We start from the raw sequence: 16,119 nt of genomic DNA, 5'->3' as shown, positions 1-16,119 counted from the left end.
TGCAGTGTTATTTGTAATACTCCCAAACTGGAAGCAACCTTAATGTCTATCTGAAGGGGAGATGTAAATTATATTCTTAAAATGGAAACTACCCAGAACAGTGGTGAATGAAGTAGTTTTGTGTTTCAACATAAATGTGTCTCAATGTTGAGCCAAAAAACAAAAAAACCAAAAAACAAAATCAAACCCAAAAAAAAACAAACAAAAAAACCCAAGTTGTTGAAGATGATATCATTCATTATTCTATGAGAAATTCAGAACCTGGTGAAATAAAGCTGTTGTCAGGAGGTGCATATTTAGGCATTAAAAGTAGTAAAGAGAAATTGTGAATAAATTGACACCCTTAAAGTTAAGCTGGTGATCTTCTCCTAGGGGGTGAAGGGGAGGTTGCAATTGAGAAGAGACATACTGAGGACTTTTGGGAGGCTGGACATGCTTTATCTCCTGACCTGGGCAATAATGGTTACATGAATGTTTGCTCTATAACTCTTTGTTAAATGATACATGTAATGCCTGTATATTAAGTTTCCCCCCAAACCTATTAAAGTATGGTTATTGTGAAATGAAGAAGTCTGAAGCCAGGACTCTAGTCTCTTAATCATATTTGCCAGCTTTTCTTTAAAAAGAGAAAAAAAGTGGTCAGGAAGGGTACCTAGGGAATTTACACAATATCCGTAATGTTTTATTTCATAAATTCTGGGGTGGATACATCTGTGTTCATTAAATCCTTTATTTGTTTTTATGTCTTAATTTTTTAAAATAGGAGAAAAATAAAATGATTCACAGATAATATTGTGAACATTTGGTATGTTTGCTTTCTGAAAAGCAACTGTTAACGCATTTTTTACAAATTTGAAATTATATTCTATATAGTAATATAAGCTAGAATAAAATGCTTTTATGAAAAGTATAAATACTAAAAAAAATATAAAAACATAATGGCCCTCCATGGACCTTCACGAAGGATTTTTAAATGTTAACATGCTGTCTTATTTACTTCAACAGTTTCAATTCCTTGGTCACTCTGGGCCACATTCCAAGTGCTCAATAGCCACATATGACTAGTGGCTATTATATTATACTCTATTATTTTATATTATACTGTGCTATATTGTATAACAACACACTTCATCATTGCAGCGATTTCTGTTGGAAAACATTGTTCAAGGTACAAATCCTTTGTTGGTTATGTAAACTGCAGACAATCTTTTCTTTGTGTTTTCGTATCTCAAGATATTCTTTTCTACTATGAGGGAAATGTGTTTTGAAATTTTTTCTAAGTTTTAAGGTTTCCATTTTTTATACATGTAGTTCTTTCATTTGCTTGACTTGTGTACGTATAGATAGCTATTTTTAAATTTACGTTGGGAGATCAAGAAGACCTCGTTTTCTTTTTCCCATGTGGAGTGGCAGTTAGCCCCGTCCCAGAGATTTGCAGCGCCACTTCTGTCCTGTACATATTCCCAGATATGCTGGGGCTCATTTCTGGGCTCTTTACTCTGGTCATAGATTTGTCTCCACAAACCCTACAGATTTTTATTTAGTGTTACTTTCTATGTAATATATTTGTTTCAGTTCTAAGAATTAAAATTTATTTCATTATGATTTTTTTTTCTTTCCCCATGAGAGTTTTAGAAGTATTTTCTTGTTCCAAATGTGGAAGGTTTTGTGAGTTATCCTTTTGTTATTGATTTCTAACTCACACTGTAGTCAGCAAGTGAGGGCTCTATGCTACCGATTCTTTGAAATTTGAGAATTGCTTTGTGGCCTCATGGTTAGTTTTTCAACTGCGCTTTGAATGATTAAGAAGAATATGCACTCACAGACTTTTGGGGCAAGGTAGGTATAAAAACAACTACACAGACACACACACACGCGCGTACACATGTCTTAGGTTAAGCACATGAATTGTGGTTTTTAAACCTTTTTAACCTTACTAATTCTTTATTTGAGCTATTAATTACTGAAAGGTGTAACAAAAGGATCACAATAAAATAATGAATTTTCTCGTCTCTTTTGTAATTTTGTCACTTTGCTTTATAAAAGTTGAAAGTTTGGTACATACAAGTGTGGAATTGCTCTATTTTCCCTGTAAATTGAATTTTTTGTCATTCTACAGTGATGTTCTACGACTCCTCACCCAAATGCCTCGTACCTTAAAATCAATTCTGTTTTAGAAATTCTAGTCACACCTTAAGGCATTTGTTTAGAATACCCCTTTCACATAGATGGTTGTTTTTTTCTGTTCTACTCTGACGATCTTTGTCTTTTAATGGAGCTCTCAGTCCAATTAGGTAAAATATAATTATATATTTAAGATTAAAGTTAACATTCTGTTTTATGGTTGTTTTTATTCTGGTGTGTGTATTTGTGAGTGTTTTCTCTTTGCCAGCTTTGGGATTTTTTTCTTATTCCATTTTCTTTCCTCTTAATTAGTATGAAAATTGCTTTATTCCTTTTAGTAGTTTTCTTTAAAATTTTAATGTACAACTTAATCTAAAGTTTATTAATTCTACTTGCAAATAATTCAAGAAACCTAGGTTGCTTTGACATGAGTTAATTACATGTTTTTGTCATTTAGAGTTTTAATTACACCTTGTTTTTTTTTTCCTCCTATAAATTCAACATCATTTTTTCCTTTTTATGGATCTTTTTTTTGTCATTTCATCTTACACCTCAGATCTTTTTCCCTTTGTCAAGTATATTTTAGGAGCTTGTTTTTTAAAGGAATGTTGATGGCAAATTTCATCTGAAAATGTCTTTATTTTACTCATTTTTATGATGGTTTTGTTTGGCATACAGTTCTGTCCTGGCAGTTTCTTTCTCAGTCCTTTGGAGGTCTCATTTCATTGACTTCTGCTTCCCATGTTACAGTTAGTTCAAATAACTATCATTTGTTGTTAATCTGTCTTTTTGGGGGGAGGGTCTGCTTTTAAGATTTTTTTCTCTTATGTTCTACAGTTTGATGATAGTGTATCAAGGTGTGGACATTTCATTTATCCTGGATTGTTGGTGTTTCACCACTTCTCAGGTTTCGTCTTTTTTCTTTCTGTGTAGATTTCCCTCCATTTTTTTTTCTATGTTTTCCTTCAGAACTCTGGTTAGACTTCTCTTAGACTTGCTCAGTCTACCCATTTCTCTTAATCTAGCTTTTGTATATGTTTGTTTATACTGAGTTCTAGAAAATTTCTTCAAATCTGTATTCTGATTTTTGTCCAATTTTATTTTCTCCAAAATGAGCTATAGTTTTATACAACAAAAGCACAAAAATAAAGTATATGGCTTAATAAAATTTACACAGGTGTATGTCTGTGTGATCACCACCCAGGTAAAAGAATACATTTTTATCCCTCCAAAAATTCCCTCCTGTCTCTTCTATTCAGTGGAGCCACTCCTCTCCTCTAGTGAACTACTGTCCTGACTTCTCTCACTATGAATTATTTTCAGATGTTCTTGAACTTCATATAAATGAAATCCTATAGTGCATGTGCATGCATGCATATTGGTTTCCTTTTGTTCATGGGATATTTTTGAGATTCATCCAGGTGGTAAGTAGTTTTTTGTTGTTTTCTTTATTGCAAGAAGTGGCAAACTCTGACCTGTGGGCCAGTGTTAGCCCAAACATATTTTAGTATATAAAACTTTATTGGACATAAACATGTCCATTCAACAGGGTTGAGTAGTTAAAAGAGACTGTGTAACCTATAAAGCCTAAACCGTTTACTCTTTGGCCCTTAATAGGGCCAAAGAAAAAGTTCAGTGACCCTCTTCTATAGTATTGCATTATGTGGGTGGACCATAGTTCATTTTTCCATCCTCTTGTTGATGAACGTTTGAGTTGTTTTCTGGATTTGATCATTATTAATGCAGTTTCTGCAAATGTTCTTGAAATTGCCATTGGCAAACATATACTCCTATTTTACAGATATATACCAAGGAGCTAAATTGATGGTTTTAGAGTAAGTTGATTGCATTCCTATGCAGATTAATAATGTTGAACATCGGGGCACCTGGGTAGCTCAGTGTGTTAAAGCCTCTGCCTTCGGCTCAGGTCATGATCTCAGGGTCATGGGATCGAGTCCCGCTCTCTACTCAGCGGGGAGCCTGCTTCCCTTCCTCTCTCTCTCTGCCTACTTGTGATCTCTGTCTGTCAAATAAATACATAAATTTTTAAAAAAATAATAATAATGTTGAACATCTTTTTGTATCTATTGGCCATTCAGATTTTTTTTTGTGAAGTGCTGTTCAAATCTTTTGCCTACTTTTTTAGTAGGTTATCTTCTGTTAATGATTTTAGTTTCTTATGTATTCTGGATAGGAAATCTTTATCATGTACATGTTTGCAGATATTTTCTACCTGTCTAAGGTTTGCATATTTATTCTCCTAATGTTGCCTTTGAATGAGCAGACGTATGAAGTCTAATTTATCAGTGTTACAGGTGGGGGTGGAAAGTGCTTTTTGCACTCTGCCCACAGATTTTCTTCCTGCCCTCATTTTTGCCTACCCTTAGAGTCCTAAATACATTTGCCTATGATTTCCTCCAGAAACTAAAGTTTAGTCTTCACAGCTGGGTCTTCGATTTATTTCTAATTGATTTTTGTGTGTGGTATGAGATGGGGGGGATATCAAGATTTTTCATATGGACATTCCACTGTTCCACACATTTATTGAAAAGTCCTTTCTTTTTCCATTGAATTGCAGTGGTCCCTTTGTTGAAAAGGAATGACCATACATTTGGGTCTGTTTCTGGACTCCATTCTGTTCCACCTGGACTGTTTATCAATCTCTCTATCAACATCATACTTTCTTTTTTGTAGTTTATAATAAGTTTTGACATATGGTAGTGTAAACACTTCAATTTTTTTCTTTTTAAGGATTGTTTTGGCTATTTAAGTGCGATTCATTTCCATATAGGTTTTGGAATCGCTTGTAAGCATCTATTTAAAAAAAAGTCCTACCAAACTTTTGACTGTTATTGCATTGCCTTTACAGAACAGTTTTAGGAGAATGGAGATCTTAAGAGAATCTTCCAATTTATGAATATTGTATATCTCTTCATCTAATAAGTTTTTCAATTATTCCCACCATTGTTTTGTTTTTAGTATAGAGGACTTCTGCATTATTCAACTTATTTCTGGGCATTTGAGTTTTTTTGATGCTGTTGTAAATGTATCTTTTTTTCAATTTTGTTTCTAACCATCTAAATAGGATATAGATGAACAGCTGAGTTTTATATATTGAGCATGTATTCTGTGATTTCACAGTATCATCTGGAAAAAAAAAGTTTAACTTAGCCTTTCTAATCTCTGTTCCTTTTTTCTTTTTCCTGCCTTATTACACTGGCTGGGAACACCAGAACAGTATTTAACAGAAACATTAGAATAGATGTCTTTGCTTTCTCCTGATATTACAGGAGAATACCTCAATATTTCACTATTAAGAATGCTGTTTATTGTGTTTTATTTTAGAGATGACTTTTACCAGAGATTTTCTTCTATTCCTGGCTTATTGACATTTGTTTTCACAAATGGTTATTGAATTTTTAAAAACTTCTAATTACAAAATGATTTTAGATTTACAAAAGATCTGTAAAGATAGTATAGAGTGTTGTTATATATCCTTTATGCAGCTTCCTCTAATGTTAACATCTTACATAACCATGATATTAATTATGGTAAGAAACCTTGGCACAATACTATTAACTAAATGACAAACTTCATTCAGATTTCCCAGTTTTTCCACTAGTGTCCTCTTTCTATTCTATAATCTAATCCACATTCCATATTGCACTTAATTGTTATGTCTTTCTAGTGTACTCCACTCTGTGAAAATGTTTGTCTTTTAGACATCACCACTTTTTTTGTACAGTGTCCTCCATTTTGGGTTTGTCCAATGTATTCTCACAATTAGACTGAGGCTATGGGCTTTAGGGGAAGAATTCCACAGATATGTTGTGCTCTTTTCATTGCATCATATCTGGGGGCACAGGATGTGCCCATCAACATGTTAACCTTAATCAAGTAGTTCAGACAGTGCCTGCCCAGTTTCTCCACTGTAACACATTACTGCTTTTCCCTTGTGCTCTGTTTTGTTAGGAGAAGTCCACACTCAAAGAGAGGAGAGGGAAAGTATCAAATTATTTGTGTATATATGTTAAAATTACCATGGGCAATCAACATTTTCTGAGGGAGATGTTTTGAGTTGTACAAATGTCCTCTTTCTCAAAGTTTAGCTCATTAATTTTAGCATTCAACTGGTCTTGCCTGTAACAGTTATTATTGTGGTATTCTAATGGTGATTTGCCATTTCCTTTATTCATTCTACATTTATTAACTGGAATCTGATGCTGGAGCTCGACTGTATGGGTTCAATTCCTAGTTCTGCCTCTTCATTGCCATACAGTGTAATCTTGGAGAATTCTCCATATTTGTGTTTTCTCATCTGTAAAACATAGATAACAAATGTCTACCATGGAAGGTTGTCGAGACGATTAAATGAGTGAATACATGGAAAGGGCTAAGCATTGTGCTTAGCCCCTAGGAAGCACTCATTTTTTAAATTTCTTAATGTAGTAGCTTATTCTCATTTTAATTATTTTAATTGTTACATAAATTATGTACTCTTAAGTGAACCTTACATATATTCATATGATATGGATTTAACTTTTTAATTTTTTCATGTAATATTCATGAGTCATGCAATGGTTGTTTTTTAGTTCTTTTTGTTTTGTTTTGTTTTGTTTTGTTATTGCAAAAGACATACTGATAAATTCCTTTAAAAAAATTACACAGAGCTTAGCAACTTGAAGTGGCAATATTCCCAACTTTCTAGAGTGATTTTTATCTGAGTCTTTTGGTAGATATAGCTCTTGCAAATGAGTCTTTTAAAATATTGAATTTGAACAAATCCAAAACTTGGCATGTATTGTTTAAAAAAAAAAAAAGTCTGTCAATAGGAAGGGAAAAATGAATTTAGCTTTTCTTCATGTTCACCATGAACATTGTATTATAAACGTTTCAGTATTTGGAATATTTAAAAGGATTCATTTGCCAGCAGTATATATCAAGTGCTTTCAATGTGCCTAGCAACGTTTTGCTGTTTTTGGATACTACTTTGCTCTTGAGGAGCTTGTGTGCCTGTCAGTCATTTTCAAATTTGAAGGCAGGCCCACGTGTTTGTTCATTATTTTTAAGCTGATAAAATTGAATTATAATATTTTTCCTGCTTGGTTTTTTTTATTCCTCTCAGCATGTTAGGTTAGGCCCTTATTATCCAATGCTATATTTCCCTGTATTGAGATCTTCCTTCCCTACATTTGTGTACAGTGATCACTGGAGTCAGTTCCTGAAAAGAACCCCTCAGGGACATCCCAGGACTTGAGAAAACAGGTCCTTGACTTCTTAGTCCTGACTGGTCCTTTTCTATGTAGTCCCAGCTTGCTCTACTAGCCTTGTAGTCTTACTTCTTAGAATTAGTCCAGTGGCACAGTTAGTCTTAACTGATCGAACCTGAAGTCACTGCACTGTGTTTTGAGGCTGTACTTTAATTCACGCCATTTCCTTTGCCTTAAGTGGATTTTCCAAAACTTTTCCAGGCTCTGTTCAGAGGATACTCACTCCACAATCCTCCTAGCTGGATAGGAACCCTATAATTTGTAATCTATAGCCCTTGTTAAATTCTTACCTTTCATCACCAATCTTTATATCTAAATGTCATTTCCAGTTGGTCAGGTTCTTAGAGATAGGATTCCAGTACCTATCATGATACTTTGCATACAAAGAGCTATTGCTAAATAGTTACTACTCTTAAATACCTACTATAATTGTGCTACAATTTTGCAAAGTAAGTATTATTGTCTCTGTTTTAAATTGTGAAGAAACTCAGTATCAAGGAGATTAAGAAAGTTGCCCAACACTGTATAGTTAGTAAGTGGCAAAACTGGTTTGTCTGATTCAAAATCTCTTGCTATTTCTTTTATGCCATACTGCCTTGGTACTAAAAATAAATAGTTAAAATTATTAAATAGGTTTATTTATGGTAAAAGACACTACTAAAATTGCTTCACATACATTGCCAGTATGTTACGTGGAGTCTTAACTTGAGTAACAAGCTTAACTGCTGTGGACTAACTGATGTACTCCTACTTTCTTCAGATTTTCCTTCTAAGTTTTTATTGATACTAATGGATAAGATTTGAATGGTCTAGTTTTGACTGATCTTGGGGTCAGTGAAACAGATATAAGCACAATTTGCTTGGTCTTTGTTTTTAAGTAGATAATTTTGTTTTTACCTATTAACCTTTACTAGGCAACTGATAAGATAAAAATAGTCTGCTTATCTTTTATGAAGTACTTTTTCTACCAAGGTATAAAATACATGGGGGGGGAAGCATATAAAATGTGCCAATATTAAATATATAGCTTGATGAATTTTTATATATGTACAACTATCTAGTACACTAGAACAAGACCATATTCCATCCAGAAAGAGAAAATTTTCATGTACCTCCCAGCTAGTTCATCCCCTAGAGGTACTGATTTCCATCCCTACAGATAAGTTTTGTCTATTGTTGGACTATAAGAGTAGCCAAATAATATGTATTCCTTTGTCTGACTTCATAGTTTTTTGAAACTCATCCATATTAATGCATGTGCATATATTTTTTTCTCATATTCTTATTTCTGTAGTATTCCATTGTGTCAACATACCACAGTTTATCCACTCTGTTAACAGATGTTTGGGTTCTTTCTAATTTTGGCTATTACAAATAAAGGTGCTTTGGGCAAGGGGCTGGTGCAGGTCAGGTGGGCATGGCATTCCCACCGCCATGGCATTCCGACAGGCGTGGCAGCTGGTGGCCTGTGCCCTGGCAGAGGGCTCGACTGCCATGCTCATCTCTGCAGTGGTGTTGGGGAAGCCCTGCGAGGGTGGGGACACAGAGCTGTTCACACTCAAGGCAGCAGTGTGGGTGGGGGCCATGTGCCACGTTGAGCATCTCTGACCCAAGCTGACACAGGCAAGAACCACAGTCCCTGCTCAACCTACAGAAGAGGTACCTGGACTCTGGAGAAGAGGAATTGGCCTGCAGCCTGGACCACTACGAAGCCAAGGCCAGGCCACGCATCTTTCTTATCTGGCGCTCCTGGAACCACGTGGATTCCTCCATGGAGAACGATCATACTCTGAAGCTCTTGGGTCATGAACAGACTGAACTAACTGGGCTCTGACTCGCAAGCTTGGGGTTGAAGTTTAATAAAATTGTCCATTCTGCCGTGTGTCCTGCAAGAGAAACCACCAATATCAGCAGCAAACACCTGCCTGGCATCTGCAAGATCAGCACAGACCTGCTGAGGGAAGGCACCATCATCGAGACCAACCCACCTACTTCCCGCTGGAAGAACGAGGCTGTGTTTATGAAGATGGAGCCTGGATTGAGGCTGCTGTCCAGAACTGCAGACGCCCAGCATTAGGAGGGCAGTTAGGAGATCTTCATCTGCCATGCCAGCATCATCTGCTGATGGTGTGCAGGGCTCTGCAGTTCCACCCTGAAGGCTGGCTCTACCTCTCTCCCAACAATGGCCCCATCACCCCCCCGGTGGTCTGGCCTGGTGGCTGAGTGTGGCTAAGGACCCTTGGGAAGATGGGGTTCATGTCTCTAGACAAGATCTCCCACTCCTGAAGGTTGCCTGAAGACCCACTCTACTCAGCCCCCAGCCCTGCTCCCGTGGGTGTTGGCAAGGACATAGCCTCTTTTCTGTCTTCTGTCCACGGGCTGCACTGTGGTTACATTGCATTTCTCCAGGAGGAGAGTAAAAAAGTGTGAATATCCAACTATCTAAAACGTGGCCTTTCAGTCCATACTTCTTGCCCTGGATGGAAAGGGGAATTGTTCTGAGCAGGTCAGCTGGAATTCTCTTTCATGGTTTTCTGCCTTATATATAGGGAGGAGGCCTCACTGATGTCATCTGCAGAGACCATGGCCAGTCCACAGGAGGGTCTTTGGTTGTGATCACAGTTGGCCATGAGAGCCCCTCAAGACTGGTCAGACAAGCCCATCAGTCGGGAGGGGCCCAGAGGAGCAGGGGCCACCAGCACTTCTATTCAGTACTTCTTGTTGTACATACTGCTCATATCTTAAAACCCCTTTTAGTCACTTAGATATTTAAGATTCTCCTCAACTGGGTTCTTGCTTTGATAACCGGTGTCTCAGTCCAGAGTCCTGTACTTCTGATGCTGTTAGATCTGAACTCACCCACATCGCTGGGCCTTTCCTGGCACCTAGCAGCACCTTGGCAGATGAGGGAGGTGACTGGGCTGTGATGGTGTCATGGGCATTTTCTTTCAATAAAACACTCCCCAGCTCAGTCTTTGTCTCTGTGTTAATCGTCTGTGCTTACAGGTTGAACTATTTAAACATGATGCGTCCATCCTAAATATTCTGTTAAGAGAAACTACAATTTCTATGAAGTGGTGATGAACATTTTCAGCACTCATTGCAACTAACTGGGGTATTTGATCCATTTCTCTTGGAAATAACTTTTTCCAAAATAAAATTTTACTGGAAAAACAAAAAACAACCAACCAACCAACAAAAAAAAAAACAAAGCTGCTGTGAATAGTCATACATGGATCTTTTAGTGAGTTTTGTAGTATTTTACTTGTATATGTCAGAGTAGAATTTTAAAGTCCTGGGGTAGCCAGGAATTTGCTTTAGTAAATTCTGCCAGGTAACCACCAGTGAATGAGGAAGGGTACTCTCCCACCAGCAGTGGGAGTTGTAATTCCACCTCTTCACCAGCACTTGATATTATTATTAGTTTTCTTCTTAAGCCCTCTGGTGGATGTGTGCTGGTAGGTCATGGTTTTCTTTTCCATCCCTTCGTTATTAATGTTGAGCAGCCTTTTGTATGTTTTATGCAGTACTTATTCAAGTCTTTTGCATATTTTTTGCATTGTCATCGTATTGATTTGTAGGAATTATTTATATTTTAGAGTCCTTTATTGAATGTGTGTATCGCAAATAGCTTCTCAGTCTGATTTTTCTGTTTTCACTTTTAATAATGTCTTTTGATAAATACAGTTTCCTAAATCCAGTTTATCAATTTTTTGAATACCATGTTTTGTGTCCTATTTAAAAAATCTGTGCCTATCCCACAGTTGTGAAGAGCTTCATTTTCTTTTCACAAGTCTGTGTTCCATTTTATGATTTATTGCAATACTTTTTAGTATGATGTGAAATAAGAATCTAGATTACCTTTTTTTCTCTCTCTCTCTCTCTATTGTAGGAATCCAGTTGCTCTAGAATCATTTTTTGAAAAGAATTTCCTTTGCATCTTTTGAGTTGTAGTGATGGTTTCCATCCATCTATGCAGGTCTGTTTCTAAACTTCTTTTCCTGGCTTATAGATAGCCAGCTTCTTGCTGTGTCTTCACATGTCCTTTTTGCATGTATGGAGAGAGAATAGTCTCTGATGTCTCTTCCTCTTCTTGTAGGAACACAAGTCCCACCCGTCTCTCATTTAGTCTTAGTTATCTCTTCTTTAAAGGCCCTGCCACCAAATATAATCATGTCGGAGGTTAGGGTTTCAACATAAGAATTTTGGAAGGATACCATTTGATCTATGACATTTGGTTCTCTAACCCCTAAATTCATGTCCTTCTTGCATGCAAAATGCATTCATTCCATCCCAACAGCTCCAAGAGTCTTAACCCATTCCAGCATCAGCTCATAAGTCTACAGTCCAAAGCCTTATCTAAATATCATCTGGGGTGCCTGGCCAGTCGGTAAAGCATATGTCTCATGATTTCAGGGTCATGAGTTTGAGCCCCACATTGGGTGTGGAGCCTATTTTTTAAAAATTAAGAAATTAAATGTCTTATTAATTAGGTATGGATGGGACTCAAAGTAAGATTCATCTTGAAGAAAAATTCCTCTCCTACAGTGAACCCGTGAAACCAAACAGATTAGGGTTCCAAAATACATTGGTGGGACAGAGTAGGATAGAATGGAACTGGTAGGTCCCAAATGGGATTGGTAGGTCCCAAACAAGGCGAGCATCTACTGAGGCAAACTCCATTTGATTTTAAATCCCAAGAATAATCCTCTTCGGCTTCACAATCTGCCTTCTGGTCCCATAGCACTAGGCAGTGGCCCCACCCCTGAGGCACTCAGTGGGGGCAGTCTGGCCCACTGAAGCCAAGGATGGAGCCCCACCCTCTTAAACAAAGGAGGAACAGCTGTGCCCTTTGGGAGGTTGTAGTTGGAGTAGAAGTGAGAATGTCTGGCATGCCCTGGGGTCATTCTTTTCTTTTCATGAGGAATAAAGCATCTTTGCTGCCAAATAGTTCTATGTCTAGACCTGCTCAATCTCAGAATTCCAAAATCCATCCTTTATTTCATCCTGACTCTGTTCTGTTTGGTCCAAACGGTCAGAGTCTTTGCTGGTATAATCCCATCTCTGTTCCTGGCTTCTGCTGATTTGGCTGAATAATAACTCTCTTAAGGGTTATCTCTTCATGGAATCATTGTCCAGCCACACTCTTGGTGTTTTTCTCCAAGACATGTTCTCTCATTTTTTGCAATATGGATAGACAGAATTTTTCCAATTCTTCAGGTTCTCTGTTTTTTTCTAATAATTCTTTTCAGTTTATCTCTCTTCTCACATTCTATTCAGTGAGAAGAAGAAGGGCTTATAGGGAGAAACCAGGCTATCCCCTCAACAACACTTTGATTAGAAATCTCTTCAGCTAAACATCCGTCACTTGGAAGCTTAACATTTCATCACTTACAGGCTCTTCTACTAAACACAACACAATTGAGCCAAATTCTTTTCCACTTTCTAGGAAGGATCATCTTTCTTCTGTTTCCAAGAGCATGTTCTTCATTCACATCTGAGTTCTCACCACAATCTCCTTTAACTTTGTATTTCTTTAAGGCAGTCTTGGTTTTTTTCTATAATGCACCTCAAAACCCTTTCCAGTTTCTACTCCATTCCAAAGCCACTTCAACATTGTTACTGCAGCATTCTAGTTCACCGTGCAAATCTGGATTATTCTGTCTAGATTGCCATGACAGAATACCACAGATTGGGTAGCTTAAACAACAGAAATTTATTTTCTCACAGTTCTGGAAACTAGAAGTAGAAGTGCAAGTGCCAGCAAATTCAGTTTCTGAGGAGGCCTCTCTTCTTGGTTTGTACATGGCTGCCTTCTTGCTGTGTCCTCACATGGCCTTCCCTCTGTGCATATGTGCACACATCTCCCTTATATACACCTAATACATAATGGTAAAATGAGGCAGTTAAATGTAGTAAAACTGTCCCTTCCAGAAAAGGGGAACATAAGAGAAACACTGGAGTCACTGGTCCATAGCAGTTCTGAAATCCCTCATGACAGGTATTGGGACACCTTGAGGGAACAAGATGCTTTTTGCCTGGGGCCTGATTCTACCTTCTTGTTCCCTCTGGGGAATTCTTCCTTTTATCTTCCTTGTCTCCTTATGAAATGGAGAGTAGAGAATTTGCTGTGCTTGGAACTGAGCAGCCCTTTCTTCCCAGTGCTTCCATATAGGAGAAGCCGAAGATCATTTTTAGATTTCAGCTGATGGACTGGTTCTCTTTGGAAGTGCAGTTCTCTCTAAAATCTAGAAGATTTAATTTCTCTTTGTTTCTATTTAATTCTCTGTGCTGGTGAGCACAACCTGTTTTTATAAACCTAGGTCTGGGAAAGAGAGCTCCACAGTCCCTACTATCAGGCTTGAAGTTCTTTGGACAAGGAACGCCTTGATTCCAGGAACCTGCAGCATGGTCTAGGAGGGGAGTCTGGGCCTGGGTGGGTAGTCCCCTTAAACTCTTGACCTTCTTACTCTAGAGGGAAGGATTTGCTATGAGCCCCTCATGTCCAGGTTTAAGAGCAATACTGAGCAAGTGTAATGCCTGTGTGCTTAAAAAAAGAATAGGATATGGGTGAGCATACAAATCTGCATCATCCTTCATGCTTAACTAATTTAGCTTCCTAGATAGTGCTGGAGAGCGAAAATGCTCTAGTAACCAAAGTTGAGTGTCCGATCTTAAAAACTGTATTTCTCATTACAAAGTCCCATTATGATTTATAAATCAGTTTCTTACATGTTTGCTCATAACATATTTGTATCAACCCTATGTTTTCTGATCTTATGGAAGTATTGGGATTATGTCACATTTCTGAGTGATGCTCTTACCTTGTTACCTTGTAAAAGGACAAACTGAGAAGCTGTGAGATTTAACCATCCTGACGACAGGCAGCCTGGGTTGTAGAATCCATGTGATCAGGTCAAATTCTGACTCTGATACTTCTCAAATGTCTGATATTGGGAAAGTTTTTTGTTTCATAATTTTCTTATTTGTACAAAGGGAATAAAACCACCTATTTTTAGTTAATTAAAAGAGTGTACACTAAGTGATCTGCAGAAAATATTCATAGATCAAACAAAATACTTTCTTAGTGAAAAATGATGAAAAACAATGAGATATTTTGGGGAGTAAGTCTGAGATTTAATGTAGGGAAGATGGCCTAAGGGAAGAAGGAGGTGGGGTCCCTGGAAGATAAAGTCCTTAGTCTAATACCCTGAAAAGAGAACTTTGGGGCAGCCCTGGGCTCTTGTTTATCTCTAAGGGAAGGTATGTCTTTACTATCTCAACCTAGTAATCTCTCTTGAGCTTCAGTGCCCTGGTTCTTAAAATGAGGATAATAAGAATTGCTTTGATGACCTTGATAAGGATCTCTTGATAGAGTGGAAGAGATAAGAGCCAGGGAATGGGTTGGAAAGTGAATAGGTGAGGAAATGGGGATTATCTACATTTTCAGTCTTTTTCAGAAGTTTGAGAATGTAGTCTGGGAATACAGTAGAAGCTGGAGGGCAGTGCAAGGTCAATGAAGGTTTTGTTTGTTAAAGGTTGGGAAATAACAGATCACTGTACTATGTAGGGAAGAAGTATCTCTAGTAGTAAGGGAGAACGTGATAATGTAGAGGAGACTTTAAATGAAGAGGTGGAGTTGATTGGTGCTAGAAAAGGAATTTTGTAAGGTGAGCACTGAAGAGATAAACTGTTTTATCCAATAGATTTCTTTTTCCCCCCTCTGTGGAGTATAATGTGGGGATGTTCACAGAGACATAGGTATTATGTACAAGTATTGGGAGTGAGGACACCAACTGGAAGAGAGGAGAGAAAACAGGAAATAACAGGAGTGGAGAAGTGTTCCAGGGTCCTGGGCAGGCTTTAGAATTCAGCCGAGTTGGAGTTGATAGAATTACAGTGAAGTCACTCTCCTTGGCTTTGAGACTCCCATCTCTGAGCTCTCCATCTCCATTTCTACTGCAGTAACTTTTCCACTCTACTGCTTTTGTGCATTCTAATACCCCCTGAGGCATTCTATAGTCACACAGATGCTTCCCTGGGCTGTCCAAATTATCTGCAAAATACCATTATTATTTGTCTAGTTCTCTGATTACAGAATTGCATAGGTTTTTAGTAGTCTGTCCATATTTTTTCTCTTACAAGTGAAATTTTGTAGAGAGGTTTTTCAGAGATGACTGTTTTGTCTTCATCTCCATATAAGGTCATTGTAGTTGACTGAATATGTCTCCCTAAATATGTATGTTGAGATCTTCACCGCCAATGTGATGATATTTGAAGTAGGGCCTTTGGGAGGTAAGCAGATCATAAGGGTGGAGCCTTCATGAATGAAATCAGTGGCTTTGTAAGAAGAGAACAAAGAACTAGCTAGCTCTCTTTCCACCATGTGAGGAGTTAGCCATCCAAAGCCCTGAGGAGGATTTCCTCAGAACCCATCCATATTGGCACCATGATCTTGGACTTCTAGCTTCTAGAACTGGGAGAAATAAATGTTTAAGCCATCAAATCTATGGTACTTTGTTACATGTACTAAGAATGGCATGGTTAGTTTTTTACATCCTAGAATTTTAAAAACTTTAATGCAGGTTAATAAGTTATATCATCTTCCTGGCAGGTAAATGAAGTTTAGAGGAAAGTGCTCACAATATTCTCTGATGCTGGGTCCTGCCTTCCAGTGACGGTCTTCATTCCCTTCCCGTGTCAGAATCTAGGCTCCTGGAAATGA

At 37.6% G+C, this 16,119-nt stretch overlaps 1 protein-coding gene and 1 pseudogene across 5 annotated transcripts in view; both read left to right on the top strand.

The window, feature by feature from the left end:
* PLAGL1 (PLAG1 like zinc finger 1) overlaps positions 1-16,119 on the top strand; it is a 109,416-nt gene that overhangs the window by 40,855 nt on the left and 52,442 nt on the right. The gene's annotated exons all lie outside the window — the stretch shown is intronic.
* LOC132017403 (serine/threonine-protein phosphatase PGAM5, mitochondrial-like) lies at positions 8,829-9,680 on the top strand (annotated as a pseudogene).

Source organism: Mustela nigripes, chromosome 5 (assembly GCF_022355385.1).
Source record: "Mustela nigripes isolate SB6536 chromosome 5, MUSNIG.SB6536, whole genome shotgun sequence".
Classification (NCBI taxonomy): Eukaryota; Metazoa; Chordata; class Mammalia; order Carnivora; family Mustelidae; genus Mustela; species Mustela nigripes.
Note: the sequence above shows the minus strand (reverse complement) of the source record. Positions and strands in the feature narration are given on the sequence as shown.